The sequence below is a fragment of the Nannospalax galili genome, unplaced genomic scaffold, assembly GCF_000622305.1.
Source record: "Nannospalax galili isolate Female #2095 unplaced genomic scaffold, S.galili_v1.0 scaffold898, whole genome shotgun sequence".
NCBI classification, from domain to species: Eukaryota; Metazoa; Chordata; class Mammalia; order Rodentia; family Spalacidae; genus Nannospalax; species Nannospalax galili.
In genome coordinates this window covers 1,909,715-1,930,137 of record NW_008342399.1, presented here as the reverse complement: position 1 = coordinate 1,930,137, position 20,423 = coordinate 1,909,715, and the positions used below count along the sequence as shown (strand labels likewise).

The 20,423-nt window shown below is 38.7% G+C and overlaps 1 protein-coding gene across 1 annotated transcript in view; it reads right to left on the bottom strand.

Moving 5' to 3' along the window:
* The window catches only part of Znf366 (zinc finger protein 366), a 390,083-nt gene that overhangs the window by 357,478 nt on the left and 12,182 nt on the right, over positions 1-20,423 (bottom strand). The gene's annotated exons all lie outside the window — the stretch shown is intronic.

Below are 20,423 nucleotides of genomic sequence, written 5' to 3'. Positions count from 1 at the left end.
CTCAAGTGCCCCCCACTGAAACCCATATGCTTGTCATCTCTGTTACTGTCCACTGTGCTGTCAGTGCCCCCAGCCATTCCCTAGTGCTTATCCATCTGCTAAGTCTAGTCAGCCTAACTATAGTTTTTTGAAGACCAGCTCTTCCTCATCTAGCAGCAAGCTGTTACCAATATTCTTTTAGCTAAGATTGGGGTCTGCTGTTCATTTTCCTGGTTCTATGCTGGTTTACTGTCTGGGAGTCTCTTGGGCTACCCTGGCCAACAACTCAAAGCAAGGTATCTCCTGTCTGGCATTGTTTCTTGTTATGTAGCCTTTAGCTTATATACATGGACTCTTAAAGAATTATATTGATCCCTTTAATCTTTGGTTATACTTTCCTTTTGGGTGTTTAAGACCATGCAGTTGGCCCAGATAAACCAATTTATTTTTACTCTTGAGGTTGTTTGAAGAGCTGTTCCTCAGGGGTCACACTGGCTTAGGAGAAGCCCCTGGCTCCTTTCCTCTACCAGTTCAATCTATGTGAAGATAAGTCAAAGTTCCTGCTCAACCATGGATGGCTTCACTTGGAAGCATGGAGGAAATGTTTCCTCTGTGTTGACCCTCCTCTTTGTAGACTGGACACAGGTTCAAGTCCATCTGATCGGGTCTCCATGGCCTCCTTAATCAGGAGGACAGGTGCCTCACCACAGTTACAGGACATTTTAAGAAATGCTCCATAGTCCCCTGGAACTTAGTAGACCTTGGAGGGCAAAGAGCACAAACTGTCCATTAAGTCCCTCTGACCAAATTAATATAGGCCTCAGAGTATGACTGTTAAACATCCAAGAAAGTTAGTTCTACCAGTCTGGTACTTTTAATTACCATCCCATGGATTTTTTAATCATTTTGTTAGGTTTGTTGATATGAAGTTCTTGTGTATGGACTTTAGACAATCAGGTTAATGTGTACTATACTGTTAAAATATTTCAAAACCACTTCTGAAGTATTTATTATCTAGACTACAGTATACTAGTGTCTATATTTCTCTTTTATTGCCTCTGCCTTTATTACAGCAATTATTTTAAGCATAATCAAGGTGTTGGATAATTAATGAATCTATTATTTACTTTTTAAACAGTACCCAAGATTTTAAAATATCTTTTTCTATCACAGTATACATAATTGTTTTAAAAGTATACCAGCTATTAGTTTATATATTTATTCTTATATTTTTCTAACTTGAAATATCCTAAAGAAAACCATAGCTATTTGTATAATTTAATCAACTTGGTAAGGAATTGGATTTTACAAGAGAAAATATGCTATTTATATAACAAGCCTGATTTTATTGTAATAAAAACCATATAACCTATAAATTACCATCTTAATCATTTTAAGTGTAGAGTTCAGTAGCATCAAGTATATTCACAATGTTGTAAAACATATCTCCAGAACTTTTTCATCTTGCAAATCTGTGACTCTATTCCCCTTAAAGAACAATTCTCCTTTCCCCCTCTCCTTAGTTCCTAGAAACCACCATTCTAACTTTTTTTCCTATGAATTTGACAGCATTAGACACCTTTTGTTGGCAGGATCATACAGTATTTGTCTGTTGGGTGTCTGCTTTATTTTACATAACATAATGTCATCAATGTGCATTCATGTTGCAGCTTGTGGCAAAATTTCCTTCCCTTTTCAGCTCTATATTAACATTTGTGGAGCTGGAGAGATGGCTCAGCAGTTAAGAATACTTGTTCTTCCAGAGAACCCAGGTTTGAGTCCCAGCACCCACATGGCAGCTAACAACTGTCTGTAACTCCAGTTCCAGGGTATCCAATGACCTCTTCTGACTACCACAGGCTTTGCACAACACGGGTGCACTTACACACATGCAGGCAAACCACTCATACACATAAAAATTTTTTAAATGAAACATTCATATTCATGCATGTATACACAGCACAAACATGTGGGGGGTGTATACCACTTTTTAATCCATTCATCTACTGATGGACATTTAGCTTGCCTCTACCTTTCAGTTATGAATAATGCTGCTATGAACATAGATATGTAAAATATCTCTTTGAAATATTGCTTTTAATTCTTTTAATACATATGCAGAAGATCATTGGATCATACACTGATTGGGTTTTTAATGTTCTGAAGAACCTCAAGACTATAATTGTAGCAGTGTACTAATTTTCCCATATCTTCCCCAACACTCTTCTGGGTTTCTTTCAATATTTGCTATCCTAACAGACAGGAGGTGATCTCTAGCTCTGATTTGGACTTGCAGTTCTCCCTGGTTAGTGATGCTGAGCATCTTTTAATGTTTGTTCTGTGTTTGGATTTATCTTCATGATCATCTCCATTCTTTACCATGTTTTCATTGTTTTGAAACATCTTCATTGTTTACCATGTTTCAGGTTTTGCTGTTAAATTGTCTAAGTTCTTCATACACTTTCTATGTATAGATATGGTTTATAAATACTTTCTCCAACTCCTTGAATTCTGTAATGTCCTCTGATAATCAAAAAAAAATTGGGGGTTTGAACTTTGTAGCTCACACCTTAAATCCCAGCACTTGGGAGGCAGAGGCAGGTTGATCTCTGTGAGTTCCAGAGTTTTTTTTTTTTTTTTTTTTTTGGAGACAGGGTCTCCCTGCAGCCCCAACTGGCCTGGAACTCACTCTGTAGACCAGGCTGGCCTTGAACTCACAGAGATCTGCCTGCCTCTGCCTCCCAAGTGCTAGAACTAAAGGTGTCTGACAGCACACCCGGCTGATAATCAAATTTTTAAGGTTTGATATAATCTCATGTATCTGTTTTTGCTGTAATCAGCTGTATTCAAGAAATTATTACAAAATCTAAGATCTTGAAATTTCTCTTTTTGGAAATTTGATAGTTCTGGATCTTCAGGGTCTTTAATTCATCTTGAGTTAACTTTTATATATGGTATAAGACAGAAATCTAACTTCATCCTTTTGTGTGTGGATATTCAGTTTTAACAATAACATTTGTTGAGAGATTATATCTTCCCATGTGAAATCTTGATACTCTATTGAAGATCACTTGACCATATTCATATATGAGTTTTTTTTTAAACAGGCTCTGTGTTGTTCCACTGGTTTATTTGTCTTTTCTCTCCCCATTTCATAGGATCATTTCTATTTAGCGCAGGCTATTTTGTCTGTCTTTAAAATAAAAATGAGGCTCTCTCTACGTAGTCCAGGCTGGCCATGAACTTGCTATATTCCTGCCTCCACCTTCCAAGTGTTAGAATTATACCATGCTTAGTACACTAGTCTTATTTTTAAAATATAAGAAAAGTCAGCAAACAATATTGTCAACACATAGGAATTGAAGAACAACATTAAGATTGCAGGTGGTACTAAATTCCCCCAATTCTGTTCTGGACATGAACTACAGATATACCATCAGAAGAGTCTTCTTCATTTGGTAAATGAAACAGAGTTTCTTGAATAAAAGAATCTCACCAGTGGCTGATAATGTGAGAAAAAGTATATTCTATAATTCACTGATATAAAATTATTGATGAAGTTAAAATGCCAAGAATTTCAAATCAGATTTTTTGTCTTTTTGAAGCAGGGTCTCTGTATAAGATCTGAAGCTGTTTTAACAGTAGCAGTCTGTGCCCAGTGTGGTGGCAACACGCCTTTAATTTCAGCACTTGGGAGATAGAGGCAAGTGGATCTCAGTGAGTTCAAGACCAGACTGTTCTACAGAGTGAGTTCCAGGCCAGCTGGGGCTACTGGGAGACCCTGTCTCAAAAAAAGTAAAACAAAACAAAAAACCCCAGAAGTTAACTGTTTTGAGACAAGAAAACTAAGGTTTGACTATGGACTTAAAGCATAGCCTTTAAGTAGGCAACAGTCTTCAGTATGCACCTTGGTGAATTAGGACCCCTGAAGCCTGATCCAACTTTATCATGAAGATTTTACAGGGATTTGTTCTACTTAATCAGCCTCTATTTATGGAGGGGTTTTGTTGTTGTTGTTCATCAGGAAGGATTCTGGAAGCACAATTAATTCTTTAGTGATTTCCTGAACCTCACATAATATATATATATATTTTTTTTTTATTAACTATCATATCTGAGAAAATTTGGGGAATTTTTAATGTCCAGGCTGGCCTCAAACTAGTAGTCCTCCTGATAGCCTCAAATGCTTGAATTACAGAGGCGCAGCATCATGTTCAACTCTCTGAAATTTAAAGTAATCCTTTTGCAGGGTATTTTGTCTGCCAGTTTGCAAAGTAACACCCTACGTATTACATGTGCAAAAATTTTATTCTAGAGAAGGAATGGGTGTCCTTTTAATATCAATCCCAAAGTAACAATCATACGTTAAGAATTAGGAAAGGACTTGGACACCTTATAAATTTTTAATATTTGAGTGTTTCTAATAATCTAAGGCAAATAAATCTTACATTTCCTTAAGTCTTCTGCAATTTATTGTGTAGTTCAAAATTTGTCTTTTATTCTCTTTTGTCATTTAGCACAACCAGTCATTTTTATTCCAAGATAAAATTTTTCTCTTTTTCATTCTGAAAGTATTCCTTACTCTTCAAATAACTAATATTTTAATCTGTGGAATATGATATTCTATAGTAAAGAGATTAATGGTAGATATAATTTTTCTTATAGCAAAAAACAAAAACAGAAACAAAAGCCTGAAAAACTGTATTGGTTCCTTTGAGAATTTAGAGGAAGAAAGGGAGTATGAGGATCTCATATCTTCCTTGGAGTATCATCAATGGACAGATTTTGCATAGTTGCCTTTCTGTCATTTAACCAATGAACAACAGTCATTCTTTATAGTACCACTGTCCTTGCAATAACTACAAGTATCTTTGTCCTCATGTCCTAATTTTTAGAGAATTTTTTAAATTTATTTTTTATGTGAATGTCTGTATTGCTTGCATGTACCTGTGTCATGCGATGCCCACAGAGGACAGAAGAGGGTGTCGGATCCCCTAGAACTTTAGTTATAGTTGTTAGCTGCCATGTGGGTGCTGGGATTCGAACCCAGGTCTTCTGCAAGAATAGCCAGTGTTCTTAACTGCTGAGCCATCTCTCCAGCCCATATTGAATATTTTCTAAATTGGCAATTTTACATTTCAATTTTTTATCATTAAATTTCCTGTTCTGTGGTTGAGCTCATTTACAAGAAAATACAGTCATTAATATTAGCTATGAGTTTACATTAGCTTCTTGAATACTTGTTATATTTTATTTTTTATGAGTGTTTTGCCTGCATAATAAGTGCACTGTGTGTATGCAGAGCCCACAGATGCTAGAAGAGAGCATCAGATTCCCTGCAGCTGCCATGGAGCTATCATGTGGATGCTGAGAACCAAACCCAGGTCCTCTATAAGAGCAGTCAGTGCTCTTAACCACTGAGCCATCTCTCCAGCCCTACTTGGATATTTCCTTTTTAAAAATTATTTATTTTAGTCATTTGAGACAGGACCTCCTTGTAGCCTAAGCTGGCAAGGAACTCACTATGTAGACCAGGCTGGCCTTGAACACAGATCCACCTGCCTGTCTCCTGAGTGCTGGGATTAAAGGCATGTGCCACCACATCTGGCTTTATTTATATTTTATATGTATGAGTGTTTTGCCTGTGCATATGTAAGTGTGCACATGTCATGCAATGCCCATGGAGGACAAAAGAGGGCATCAGATTCCCTGGAACTGGAACTATGGATGGTTGTTAGCCACCATGTGAGTACTAGGAATCAAACCCAGGTCCTCTGCAAAAGCAGCCAGCGCTCTTAACTGCTGAGCCATCTCTCCAGCCCCTTGAATAGTTCTTGAAGGCCATTTATTCATCTCCCTTTTCTTTGCAATCTGAAGCTTTTAAAAAATTTTCCCTTTAAAAAATGTCTCTACTCCCAGACAGTAACCCAGAATAGAACTGGGAAAATGATCAGCAGACCCCAATCTTATCTAAAGGAATATTGGCAACTGATTGCTGCTAGATGAGGAAGAGCTGATCTCCCTAAAACAAGGAACTCTAGATAGGCTGACTAGATTCAGAGGATGGACAGGCACTGGAGAATGGCTGGGGGTGCCAACAACACAGTGGACAGTAACAGGGATTATAGAGTATATGGGCTCCAGTGGGGGGAGGGGGGACTATGGGAGGGTGCCATTTAGGATGTGGGTATATAGATGAATAAGATTGTTTGGGATGTTCTGTATGAAATACACACACAAAAAAATCAAATTTTTAAATGAGTTATATTTGAGGAAGAAGCATAAAATTTTGTTTCATGTTAATTAGTAGAGGTGAAACACATTACCATTGAAATCTGCCTAATGATTTTATATACATGCTCAGGTGCCAAGGATCTCAGAAAGAAACCAACTGTGACTAGTAATAATCAGATACATAGAGATTAGAGATGCATGTGCAAACATCTAAGTGTTAGTAGCATTAAAAATGAGTTTTTCTGTATGAAACAGTATATGTTAAAGTGAAATGCAGATCTTTTTTAAAGGTTAAAGCCTAATTCAATTTTATGTCTTACAGGGTTTATACTGAGTTCAATATTGTATAACTGTATTAGCTCAATTGTGAACTGAAAAATTTACAGCCAATTTTGAAAGAGATGCATTTTTGCTCTGGAAATTGTTATGGAATATGTTAACGCTGTAATGAAATGCTTCTTCTAATCAAGTAGTTATTAAATAATTTTTTTAAAATTCATTATTACCCTCATGTAAGTAAAAAAAAATCTCTTTAAACATTATTGCCATCAATTTTAAAACTTACATTGCTGTTTTAATTGCTAAATTTTTATGTAACTGGGCGATTTAAATCTTTTATTTTCTATCTTTCTGCTTAGAAGCTAACAGCTGAATTAGTTGGTACTGCACTGTAGAAGAAGAAACCAGGTACAAGTTTGGAGCAATGGCTCAGTGGGGAAAGGTGCTTGCTGCCTAGCCTGATGACCTGAGTTTGATCTCCGGGATAAACATGGTGGAGAAAGGAAACCAACTCCCCCCAAGTTGTCTTCTGGCCTCTACACTCACCAAGTCACGCACATGTACCTCCTCACTCCCCTACCCTCCCACCTCACACACAAATAGATAAATGTAATTTTTAAAAAAGAAAGTATATAACAAAATACTGAATTATGTAACAGTTTTCTTCCTGAATTCTGAAAGTTTAGGAAATGTTTTCAGATGGCCCTTATTCGGGTCTAGACCAGAATTTTTAATTTAGCCTGTGACCTAGAAATTTTACAATATAATTGTTCATTCCCTGAAAAAAACATAGTTGATTTAAAAGATTGGATAAAGCTGAGTAGAAAAAAAGAAAGAAACTAGTTTTTTGTTTTTGTGTTTTTTTAACTGAACAAACATTTAATGGGAACTAAATACAAAGGAAAATTGCCATAGAAAAATGAATACATGGGTAGGTTATGTGATATGAAGATTATATCTTAAAGCTGCTATGCATTTGAAACTGAACAGCACATTTGTCTATACTATTCATTTTGCCCCACTTTTCAATAATGTCTTACAGCACTCTAATTCATTTCAATCATTGTTCCTATTCCACTCAGTTGGCATTTGGGGTTATTGCTTATTTAAAAAAGGAGATAAAGAACTCCAGTGTAAAGCCAGGTGGTTGACAAAGGTGTTAAAAACAACTGACCTTGGGTCTGCTTCCATAATTTTAATCAAGAAATGCTCCATGGAATTTGCTAGGTGCTTCTGACTGGTATCAAGACACTTGATTTCAACTTTACACCTTTCTGAACTGGTATCCTAGGAGTTCCTCCCTCGCCCTCTCTGCTTAGCAGTGTCTTTCTGACAACAGGTGAAGTGAGTCTGTGTTGTCAGGGACTTACAAGAGAAAAAAAAAACAAAAAACAAAAAACAAAAAAGCCAACAGATCTGCCACTAGTCCTCCTTGGCTAAAGACACCTGTAGTCTCTGGTAGGTTTTAAGCAGTTCTAGTCTATCAGCAGAAGTTTATGTATTGGTGTACAGAGGAAGACATGGTCTGCGGGGTTCTTACTTTGCATTTAATTTGACGCAGTAATTAACAAAACAGGCCTATTACCCAGTCTCATTTGACGGACTCAGAAAATGAGCTTCTTCATTATACTTGAAGGAAAAAGGTCACTGAGTTTAAGGTCATATCATATTTTTAGAAATTTTAGTTAAAAAAAAATTTGGCTGCCCTAGCACCCACTTCTTTTGAGTTTCTAGGAAGAGATTGAGAAACTAGGTTTTGAAAAGCTATATTTACAGCAATGGTGACAGCACCCACAAGACCCACCCAAACTCGAATCAGACAAAAATCCAGCAGAGAAGTGGGGAAATGGATAAGAAGCCCCAAGCTTAGCTGAGGAACTATTGGCAGCTGATCACTGCTGGGTGAGGGAGAGTTGGGCTCCTTTAAGAGAGTGATGCTCTTAGATAGACTGACCGGGTGCCAGTGGAAGAGCTCACACCGAGAGACACCTGGGTTCAAGAACTTGACTCAACAGGCCTTAACAACTATGACAGAATACATGAGATCCGGAGAGGGGGGCTATTGGGGGTGCAGATAGGAGAGGGGGGTCTAAATATGATTAAGATATATTGTATAAAATACACAAAAATTCAATAAAAAAATATATATTGAAAAAAAAGCTGAAAAACCAAGATTCTCTTGGTATTAGAATTATTTCTTGAGAGCTTAGCATACTAATTGTCCTAGTTTGTTTCTCCATTGCTGTGACAAAACACTCTGACCACTACCAACTTGGGGAGGAAAGGGTTTATTTATCTTACATCTCCTGGGTCACAGTTCATCAGGAGCCCAAGGTAGGAACTCAGGGCAGGAACCTGGAGGCAGGAGCTGGAGCTCAGGCCATGGAGGAATGCTGCTTACTGGCTTGCTCCCCTGGTCCCGTTCAACCTGCTTTCTTATGCAACACAGGCCCACCTGCCCAGGGGTAGCACCACCCACAGTGGGCTGGGCCCTCCCATATCACTCATCAAGAAGATGCCCATCAGACATGGCCACAGGCCAGTCCAATAGAGGAAATTCCCCAATTGAGGCTTCCTCAACCCGGGTGTGTCAAGTTGACATTAAAGCTATCCAGCACAATTGACCCCTTGTCAACTTGACACACAAGCACATCACTGTTAAACCATAACCTTTCCAATTCTTGTCCCCAAGATATGATGTTAACATTAATATCACAACATAAGACAGTACAACCATAAAAGCCCCACAGTCCTTAAAAAAATCCAAACACTTAAAAGTCCATCATCTCTTGGGGCTGGAGAGTTGGCTCAGCGGTTAAGAGCACTGACTGCTCTTGCAAAGAACCCGGGTTTGATTCCCAGCACCCAAATGGCAGCTACAAACCATCCTTAATTCCATTTCCAGGGGAATCCGAAGCCCTCCTCTGACCTCCATGGCACTGCACAACATGGGTGCACTCACATACATGCAGGCAATACATTCACACACATAAAATAATTTAGAAAAAAAAGTCCATCGTCTCTTATAAAAGTCTCTTAACTGTGGGTGGGCTTCTGTAAAATCCAAAACAAGTACTGTCTTATTTCAAAGGGAAGAATTGGGCACACCTAAGCAAAACCAAAGTCCAGCAAAGTAGCTCAAGGCTGGACATCTGGGATTCACTCATGATCTTCTGGCCTCCAGGCCAGCTCCATTCCATACCTACTGCTGTTGTTGGTGGTCATCCCATGGTCCTGGCATCTCCAAAAAGCAGGGTCTCCACTGAAACTGAGGCTACACCTTCACCAATAGCCTCTTGCCTCTTGCGGTGCAAAGCCTCACATTCTCTCCATGACCCCTTCAATTCTGGGGTCTTCACTGCAACTGAAGCTGTACTTTCACCTATGGCCTTTCCTGGCCTCTGAGAGTGCCAAGCCTCAGCTGCCCTCTGTGACCCCTTCACACTTTCAACACCAGAACCATGAAAGAGACTCTTACACATTACCGAGTCCTGCTTCTAGCTTGAGACAGAGGCTCGGGTCCCCTCTGTGTGCTGACCCTGAGGAAATACCTCCCAGAAGACTTCACCACAGTGATGCTGGCCTCTAGTTACTTATAGCTGTTTTTTCAGCCCCAGCTAACCAGCATCAATTGTCCCAGTAAAGCAAAAGTTTTACTTCAGGTTCTGGTCTCTACTTAATCACAGCTGATTCTTCAGCCCCAGCTGACCAGAACCCACAGATTCTTAATTCAAAATATCACACAAACAGCACTGATAGTCTCCGCTTCCCTTTGAAATTTCACAAGGCAGGCCTCCATCATCTACATTCTTTCAGTATAACTGTTCCAAGCTTCACAGGAACAAACTCTGAGCACTCAATGGCTTTTCCAGCCCAAAGTTCCAAACACTTCCACAGTCCTCCCCAAAACAACTGCGTCAGGCCTATCACAGCAGTGCCCAACTCTCTGGTACCAATTTCTGTCTTAGTTTGTTTCTTCATTGCTGTGACAAAATACTCTGACCACTACCAACTTGGGGAGGAAAGGGTTTATTTATCTTACATCTCCTGGGTCACAGTTTATCAGGGAGCCCAAGGTAGGAACTCAGGACAGGAATCTGGAGGCAGGAGCTCGAGCTCAGGCCATGGAGAAACACTCTTACTTGCTTTCTCAGCCTGCTTTCTTATGCAATTCAGGCCCACCTGCCCAGGGGAAGCACCACTCACAGTTGGCTGGGCCCTCCTACATCACTCATCAAGAAGATGCCCCTCAGACATGGCCACAGGCCAGTCCAATAGAAGCAATTCCCCAATTGAGGATCCCTCAACCCAGGTGTATCCAGTTGACACTAAAGCTATCCAGCACATCAATTAAAGAAGATGACTATTGACTGGTATTTCTTCTTTTTTTTATTTCCCCTTAAAGATATTAAAGATTTAGACATGTCAAATATGATTATTATTCTAAATCAATTTTCCCCTTTTTTTTCAGATCCATTTTTCCTTATGCCACTTACCCAAGATTTTAAGTTATAGTACTTCTTTTCATTTTTTTGGTAGTAGTGGGGACTGAACCTAGGGAATCATGCAATCAGAACAAGTACTCTACCACTGAGTGCAGCCCCAGCCTTTAAATTATAGTGCATCTTGAAAGAAACAGAAGCTCTTCCAGCAGGAGGGAGACATAAACTCATAACACATAAGGAAAAAGAGAATACAGTGTCAGTTTAGTGTGAGGTTTTGATGAATGTTAAGAAGCTCTAACCAAGTAGAGATGTGAAGGAACCAGACAGGCATCAAACCGGTATATCCTTGGCTGCATAAAAAGGGCCTCAAGAAGGTTTTATGGTTGGTTTCTAGACCAAGACTCCTCTTCTATCTAACAATTGATTACTGTTGTAATGGACTCCCACCATTAGCCCTCAAGGCTTACTTAATGTGGTTGGAAACCTATGAGGCCCATATTTCCACATCATCCTTATAGAATGCTCTCTTATATATTCCATAGAAAGAAACAACTGAAAACAAAAACTCAAGAAGACTGTATATAGAGAAAACAGTAGCAAAAGTGAGGCAAGAAACAGGAGAATAAGTAGGCTAATAGTTTAGAAGGAATCAAATGCCTACCTCCAAAACAAATGGTGTAGTTATGTTTCACAAAGACCTCCATCTAATTATTTACCATATGGTGCATCATTAACCCAAAAGGTCTAATTGCTTTATACAAAACCTACACCTAAACAAAGACCTATTTGTCTACAAATCTTAGAATGACAAAATGAGTTCAGCAATAAGAACTCAGTGAAACAGTACAGACCAGCTTATTGTACCTAGGTCACTTGGCAGCATACCTAGAGAGTAAATAGGATTTGGGCACAAGGTGCCCAGTGAGTACAGCTGTTGGCCTAATGGTCACCTGGAATACTGTCAACTAAGAGTATTCAAAACAATCTCAGTAAAACCTCCATAACTTTCAAAAGACAAAGAGACCATCATTCAATGTCTAAAATGAAAAGACAAAGGCAAATGTTGCTTGTTATAGTAAAAGATTCAAGTCAGATACAAACAGCTGATCATCCTCAGCATTTGGGGGAAGCATAAGGTTTGGGAACTGGTTGACTCTTATAAAGTAGGTCAGCAACATCTATTCAAGTACGGTTGCTCAGGTGAGACTGCTGCTGATTGGGCAACACTCCCAGGCATGCTGTCTGTCCCTTTCTGGATAAGGTTCAGAAGTAGGAGATTGATGACTGTGTTTCTTGTGAAACTGTTTATTGAAGTGTTTGATTGAACAGGACTAAAACCAGGTATGGTAGCTGCTTGTCACCATGGATTCAGAATAATTCTTTGTGAGAAATTTTTTTATTCTAAAGTTCAGAACACAGCTGAATGTGGTTCACATCTGTAGGCCCAACCTCTGGAGACAGACAGGAGAACCTCAAGTTTAAGGCTGTCCTGAGCTGCTGAGACTCTGTCTCAAAAAAAGGGAAGGTGGGGGCGGGTAGGAAGAGAAAGACTGGAAGCTGCTCATGATGGAGCTTGTGAAATATAGCAGTTTACCCCTGGGGAGGCAGAGTCAGTCTGAGCTAGTAGTCTTCAGTATGAATGACAGACCCGTGTATGAGGTTGCCCTTTGTATGAGTAAACCAGTGGAAGAAGGAAAACTCAGATACTTCTGGAAGATTTATAGTTGAATTCAGTACATATTAGGTAATTTCAAAGTTTCATTCCCTATCAGCACTAATTCTTACTGTAAGTAGAATTCCTTTTTAGGAAGGATATTTGTGAATGAATGTAAATTTGTTAAAAGGGTGTTCTATTTTCTACTGTCATGTTCTCTTATTTTTCTTCCTCATTTGGTCAGTATGGCAGGTTTCTCTTTAAAGAACTCCATATTCAATATTGCAAGCCACAACTCACTTTAATTTATGCTATCTCTTCATTTTCAAGGGAGCTAGCTATAACGGTATTTGGAGCCAAAAATTAGAACTTCATCATAGAACTAAACATTAGTGAAAGTAACTGAAAAATTGTTTGAGGGCAAAAGAGGAAGGATGAGTGTGATTAATAGTTTTCTACGTTCAGACAGATCTAGGTTTAAGTCCTGGCTCTTTATACACAAACTGTGTGACTGGAGGCAAATTGCTCACCTTCTCCAAGCTTCTGTGTTCTCACCTGTAAAATGATAAGTAATACCTAATTTACAAGGTTATATACAGGATTAAAGGCAATAAATTGTCTAGTGAGTTTGGCATAATTCCTGGTACATGGTAGACATCTAATAAATGGAATGTATCATTTTTGTAACTTACAGGAAAAATGTGAAGAGATTTTATGCAAAATGACACTATGTGGTTTTCTTCCTGTTTCAATTTTGCTTCTGCATAAAAATTGCTTATAATTTTTGAGACTCATTTCCTAACATTTGTAACACAGAATACACTAACAACAAAAGAAATCTACTTAAATCTTCCCAACCCTTTATAAAAATATGCTTGATAGCAGATGAAGATGGAACTATGAGATCAAAGAAGTATGTCTAAAGTATCCAGGGAAGATGTTAGTTTATACTCCTAAAGAGCTTTCATTCCAGCAACCCTCAGTAATGACATAATATATGAAGTCACAGACCACTGCAGCAGAACACAGTGAGGCATCCATGTGGGTCAGGACTTCCTGATCCTCATGAATAACTCAAATATGTAGGAACATAGGGAAGACTCAAAAGAACAAATAACACTTTTGAGAAATATAGGGCCCATAACCTGGCATCCCAGGGAAGCAATAATTAACCATAATTGTGGTTGAACAGTTTTCAACTATGAAATGAATAATCCATAACATATTTAACAATTTTTACACTATAGTACATCTAATTTTCCCCATATCCTTTCTTATTGCAGTATAAATGTGATGTTACCAGCTTTTTTTTTTTTTTTTTTGGTCTTTTTGAGACAGGGTCTCCCTGTAGCCCCGGCAGGCCTAGAACTCACCATGTATACCAGGCTGGCCTCCATCTTACAGAGATCCACCTGCCTTTGCCTACCAAGTGCCCAGTACTAGCATTTTTATGCATAGAGTTTTTTTCCTTTCACTGAAGCAACTCAATATGATAATATTGAATCCAGACACTGGACCTACACTACCTAGCTTCAAATTCCATCTCTGTCCTTGATTGTAAATGATTTATTCAACCTTTGTGCACCTCAGTACCCTTGTATGTAAAATGAGGATAATAAAAGTTCCTACTTCACAGGCTTGCTATGAAGATTGTCAGTTTATATATGTATACGTTCATATATATTGAAAATGTAACATGGGCCTGATGGTATAGGCCTATCATCTCAGCTATTCAGAAGACTGAGGCAGGAAGATCATAAGTTCAAAGTCTGCCTCAGCTACAAAGTGAGTTCTAGTCCAACCATAGGAACTTAGTGAGGCTCTAGTTCAAAAATACAAAAAGAGGGATGGGGAGACAATTCAGTGGTAGCACACTAGCTTGGCAGATGCAAGACACTGAGTTCAATCCCCATGACCAACACCCAAACCCTCCAAAGCAAAAAGTGCCTGGTACAAAGTAAGCATTCCAGATGGTAACTACCTTTAAGACTGAAATTTGATTTATTCTTATTTGCAAAAAGAAATTTACATTATTATGTTCTTAATGGTAATACTAAGTCACTTTTTTAGATTACTATATTGTATCTATTACATTGACAGTGGCAATGCCTGGTATTTTTCCAAGGCTTCATTCATAATATTATGATTTTCCTTTTACCTTTAAATGTGTTAAATGTGAGCTATTATTACTCTATTATTACTTTCTATGTGAATTTACTTACTTGCTGCTGAAAGAGCTTTTTAAAGTTGCTTTCTTATTTGTATGCTGTTGGTGTCCTTTTCTCCTCTAGTGGTTGGTGTTAGGCTTTTGCTTTGTCTAAAGGCTAACATATTCAGAATTTCATTACTGCATCTGTCAAATTTACTGCAAGCAATTCCCTCAGTCTCTTTTTTTCTTTCTTTCTTACCTTCTTCAAATGTTTTTTCATTTTATGGGCATTTTAAATGTTTGTGCAGTCACACGTAGCCATATTCTATTTTTTTTTTCATTACTGTTTCCTCTCCTTTTTTAAAATTTTCTTACAATTACATTTGTTAATATTTAACTTCCTGTAGTTTTGTCCCGAAGGGCATATCTTTAAACATCATTGTACCCCTGCATCTAGCCTAGCTCCAGGTTCTAATCAACAGCCAATAAGTATTTGTGGAGTGAATAAATGAAGGAACAAGCAGAGAACAGCCCACGGACCACAGAAGCACGGGGTTATGTAATAAGGTCACATTTCCTTTAATAGCCACACTAGGAAAACTACCAATCTGCATTCTCTAGGCATTCAGAAATATATTTGTCCAGGGGATTTCCCTCCCATGGGCCTAGTACACATTCCACTAAAACAATCTTCATGCTCATTTATCATCACTGTTTGAGTCCAGCAGGTCACTCCTGTCATCTGGCAACTGCTTCTCCAGAATGTCACTCTACCTTATTAGTTTCTCTTCAGTCAGGGACTCTGATTCTTCTCTTTTTAAACTTTTAAAAAATTTATTATTTTTATGTGTATGAGTGTATTGCCTGCATGTATGTAAGTGCACCTGTGTCATGCAATGCCTGAGAGGTCAGAAAAGGGCATCAGATCCACTGGAACTGGAGTTAAGGATGGTTGTTAGCCACCATGTGGGTGCTGGGAATTGACCCGGGTCCTCTATAAGACCAGCTAGTGCTCTTAACCACTGCGGCATCTCTCCAGCGCCATCCCCTCCCCGCAATTTTTTAAAGACAGAGTCCAAAAAAGAAAAAAGAGCTGGGCATGGTGGTAGTGCATGCCTTTAATCCCAGCACTTGAGAGGCAGAGGCAGGTTGAGCTCTGTGAGATACAGGCCAGCCTGGACTACATAGGAAGTTCCAGGCCAGCTGGGGCTACAGGGAGACCCCGTCTCAAAATAAAATTAATTAATTAATTAATTAATTAATACAAAGTCAGCTTTGTAGCCCATACTGGCCATGAACTTGTTATGTAGCCTGAGATGGCCTCAAATTCACAATCCTCATGCCTCAGCCTTCCAAGTGCTGGGATCCCAGAAGTGTGGCCACTACCCTTCATCTGTACCTGGTTTCTTATTGTTTCTTAAGTGACTGTTCCTTTCCTAATTATTTGATTTAACTGAGTTCATTATGTTAAATTTGTATGCAAACTAAGTTATCCAATTATTCTTCACTTCATTTTTAAAATTAAATTTGTGCTTGTGTGTGTGTGTGTGTGTATGTGTGTTTTGCCTACATGTATGTAAGTGCATCACATGCATGCAATACAGGTGGAGGCCATAAGAGCACATCAGACCCCTGGAACTGGAATTACTGATGGTTGTTAGCCACATATGGGTGCTGGGAGCTGAACTCCAGTGCTCTGCAAGAGCTGCCAGTGCTGTTAAGCACCAAGTCATCTCTCTAGCTCCCTGCTTCATCTTTTCTTACTTTCATATCTTTTCCTTTATTTCCTTTAAAATTTTAGTATTTAGCTGGACGTGGTGGTGCACACCTTTAATCCCAGCACTTGGGAGGCAGAGGCAGGCCGATCTCTGTGAGTTCAAGCCCAGCCTGGTCTACATAGTGAGTTCCAGGACAACTGGGGCTACAGGGAGACCCTGTCTCAAAAAGACCAAAAAAAAAAAAATTTAGCATTTAGAAAGAATTATTCTTGCTTATTGTTCTTTTATTGCCCCTATTAAAATACTATGTGAGGGGACGGAGACATGGCTCAGTGGGTAAGAGAATTTACTGTCTTCCAGAGGACCCAGGTTCAGTTCCTAGCACCTACATGGTGGCTGACAACCATCCTTAACTCCAGTTTCAGGGGATCCAACACCCTCTTCTGGCCTCTGTGGGCATTGCATGTACATGTGCACTTACATAAATACAGGCAAAACACTCATACACATAAAATACAAATAAAATTTTAATTTAAAACTATCTTTAAAAATACTACTTGAGTACCCAGGCATGGTGGCACAAGTCTTTAGTCTCAGCACTTGGGAGGCAGAGGCAGGCAGACCTCTGTGAGTTCAAAGCCAGCCTAGTCTACATATCAAGTTCCAGGCCAGCTGGGGCTACAGGGAGACCCTGTCTCAAAAATACAAAAAAATAAATAAATGTAATAAAAATACTATTTGATAATTTTGCTCAGTTAACTTGCCAAACATTTTTTGAATCATTTCATCAAATTCTATGAAGCATTCTTTGGGTTTTGATTGGAATATGTTAAAACTACATATAATTTAAGAAATATTTTTAAATATGCACAATTATGTCTATGCATCCACTTCTGTTGTTTGTTTGTTTTGTTTTTAAATGTTTTAGCTAACATTTTATTTTCATCCAGGATAAGGGACAGTTTAGAAAAGGTCTTATTCTAAGTATTTAGCTGAGAAAATATGATAGAGTTGTCAATGCCATTGTTTTGAAGTTAGCCTATCATCCACATCCATTATGATTTAAACATAATGCCAATGGCTTCCACAAGTGCAATAAAATGCTTTGCAAAAGGCTGTGGACTCATAGATGTAATAAAGTCTGCTTAGCTTCATTTCCTATGCTGCAGAATCCTAAGAACAAGGCCCATTTCCTTACGCCTTGGGACTTGTTTGAGTTACTTTCATGCCTGGAAGTAGAACCCGTGGGCTGCAGTGTCTACCACCTCCTCCTTGCACTCCAAGAGACTGGGGAGTCATCTTCCTTTTTGCCATGCTTCTGGAAAGAGCATGGGTGAGAGGTTAGTGGCAGAAGTGTGAGGAAACCTAAAGTAGCCACACTTGAAAGCCTGTGCCCTGTGTGGATGATGGCACCCCCTAGACACAGATGGAATCCTCCCATTCACTTGTTTTTGTTATTTTGTGTTTTTTAATCTTTCATTAAAGTTTTTAGCAGTTTACTAATAAGATCTTTTTTCACTTATTCCTTCTAATTTGTTATTACTAGTATTTAGAGACAATACATATGTTTTCATTATTTTCATATATTGGATGCTTTTATTATCTAACAATTTTACAGGGATAGGGATGCTTAATTTGGGTTTTATGTTTCTTTAACATTTTTGTTTTCCTTTTTGCCAACATTTACTTCTCATTTCTCTCTTTTAAAAAATTATTATTTTTATTTTATGCATAAGAGTGTTTTGCCTACATGTATATATGTGCATCATATGGGTACCTAGAGGCCAGAAGAGGGTATAGGATCCCATGGAACCGGAGATACAGATGGTTGTTAATTGGTATGTAGGTGTTGGGAACCAAACCCAGGTCCTCTGCAAGAGCAGTCAGTGCTCTTAACTGCTGAGCCATCTCTCCAGTCCCCACTTCTCATTTCTGTGATATCAAATTTTTTCAGCATTAAAATGAACAAAGCGCACATTTGTTCTGTTCATCTTTTAAAGGGACATGTTTGCTAGATTTGGCCCTTTCCTTAAAAAGTCAAGTCTTTATTTTAAACTCTCTTAGTTTTTTTCTTTTTCAACCTCCCTATTGTTTTCTTTTCTTTTCTGCTCTGCTCTTCTTTTCTTTTCTTTATTTTTACATTGCTAGGGATGGAGCCAAGGTCCGCACCTTGCTGGGCAAGTACTTTACTACTGAGTCAATAGCCCCAACCTCTTCCATTTTTGATGTCAAGAAAAATCAACACTAAAACTCAATTTTTAAGGTGTTTTAAGACTGAATGTTGCCAGGCGTGGTGGCCCATGCCTGCAATCCCTGCACTTGGGAGGCAGAGGCAAAAATTAAATTAATTAATTAATTAATTAAAAGACTGAATGTTGAATTTATTCAAATATTATTTAGGGCTTTTGTTAAGATAATTGTGTGGCTTTATTATTGAAGTTATTGACATGTGATTTTTATTTTGCTGTTATTGTTTTTGAGAATTTTCATTGTTTTAGAGACAGGATCTATGTAGCCCTGGCTGACCTAGAACTCTCTGTAGATCAGGCTGGACTAAAACTCACAGAGCTCCGCCTGCCTCTTCCTGCAGAGTGCTGGGATTAAAGGAGCATGCCCCCACACCTGGCAGAGGTTTTTATCCTGACGGTTTACTTTTGCACATCATTGGCTGGCTTAGAGGATTCCTCCAGTCCAGCCAGCACTGCTTATCACATCCCATGCTTTATTCTCTCTGCTGCAGTTATCGCTGCTATCTTCTAAAAATATTTTTTATTTATTTTTATTTTATGCATATGACTGCTTTGCCTGCATATATATAAGTGCACCACATGCATGCAGGGCCTGTGGTAGCCAGAAGAGGGTGTTGAATCCCCTAGAACTGGACTTAAAGATGATTGTTACCCACCTATGAGTGCTTGGAACTGAACCCAGGTCCTCGAGAAGATCAGGCAGTGCTCTTAACCACTGAACCATCTCTCCATCCCTCACCACTGTTATCTTGAATTAACTTATTTGTGTGCACGTTTTTTCTTCTATCTGCTGTGCAGGTGTCCCCTGCTGATACTGGCTGCTTTCTCACCTTTATTGCATATTTTCTTGCAAGCTATCTCTCACTGAGGTAGCCTTTCACTCAGGACAGAGTACTAGGTGGAAACGACTTGTCTCAACTCCTGCGCTACTCTCACCTTCTCTAAATCTTGTTGTTACTGGGCATAGTAAGATCTGAGATTTAAATATACTTCGATTCAAAGATTGTACAAATAAGTAACCATTATCTTTCATTTTTTAAGCAAAAAACAGTGTTTCCAAACAAATAAGGATGGACTGTGATCAAGCTGCAATTTTAGAGGCTTCCTCTGTAAAATGAGGGGTTTGTGTAGACTTGATGCCTTCTAGCTACAGTTCAAAAGGAGTAATTGAGATATTTATAAAATCAGTATCAATAAATTGTTCTTTTATTCTAAATTGCAAGGCAAATTTCTATAGACTTAAATACTGCTAGTTTATCTAAATATGATGGTAGAATTATAAGCTTCCTTGGCCAAATTATCTCTTCCAATTAAATTTCATGCTGGGTGTGGTGGTGCTTACTCATAATTCCAGGACTTCAAAGGCTAAAGCAGGAAGAATTCCCACAAGTTTGAGGCCATTGAGCTACATTGCCAGAGCTACAACTAGAGACCCTGTCTCCAGCCAACCAACAAAAAATTCTCCTAAACCTTGATTTGAAGAAGTCCTTCTACAGGAGAGAGATGGCTCAGTGAATAAAGTGTTTGCTGTGTAAGCATGAAGACCTAAATTTGAATGAGTCCATATAAAAGCTAGCTCAGTAGCACACATCTCTAATACCAGTGCTTCTAAGGAAAGAGGGGAGGCAGGGACAGGGTGGCTTGTTTGGCATACATATTGATGAACCACAAAGAGACCCTGCCTCAAACAAAGTAGAGACACCTAATTGTCCTCTC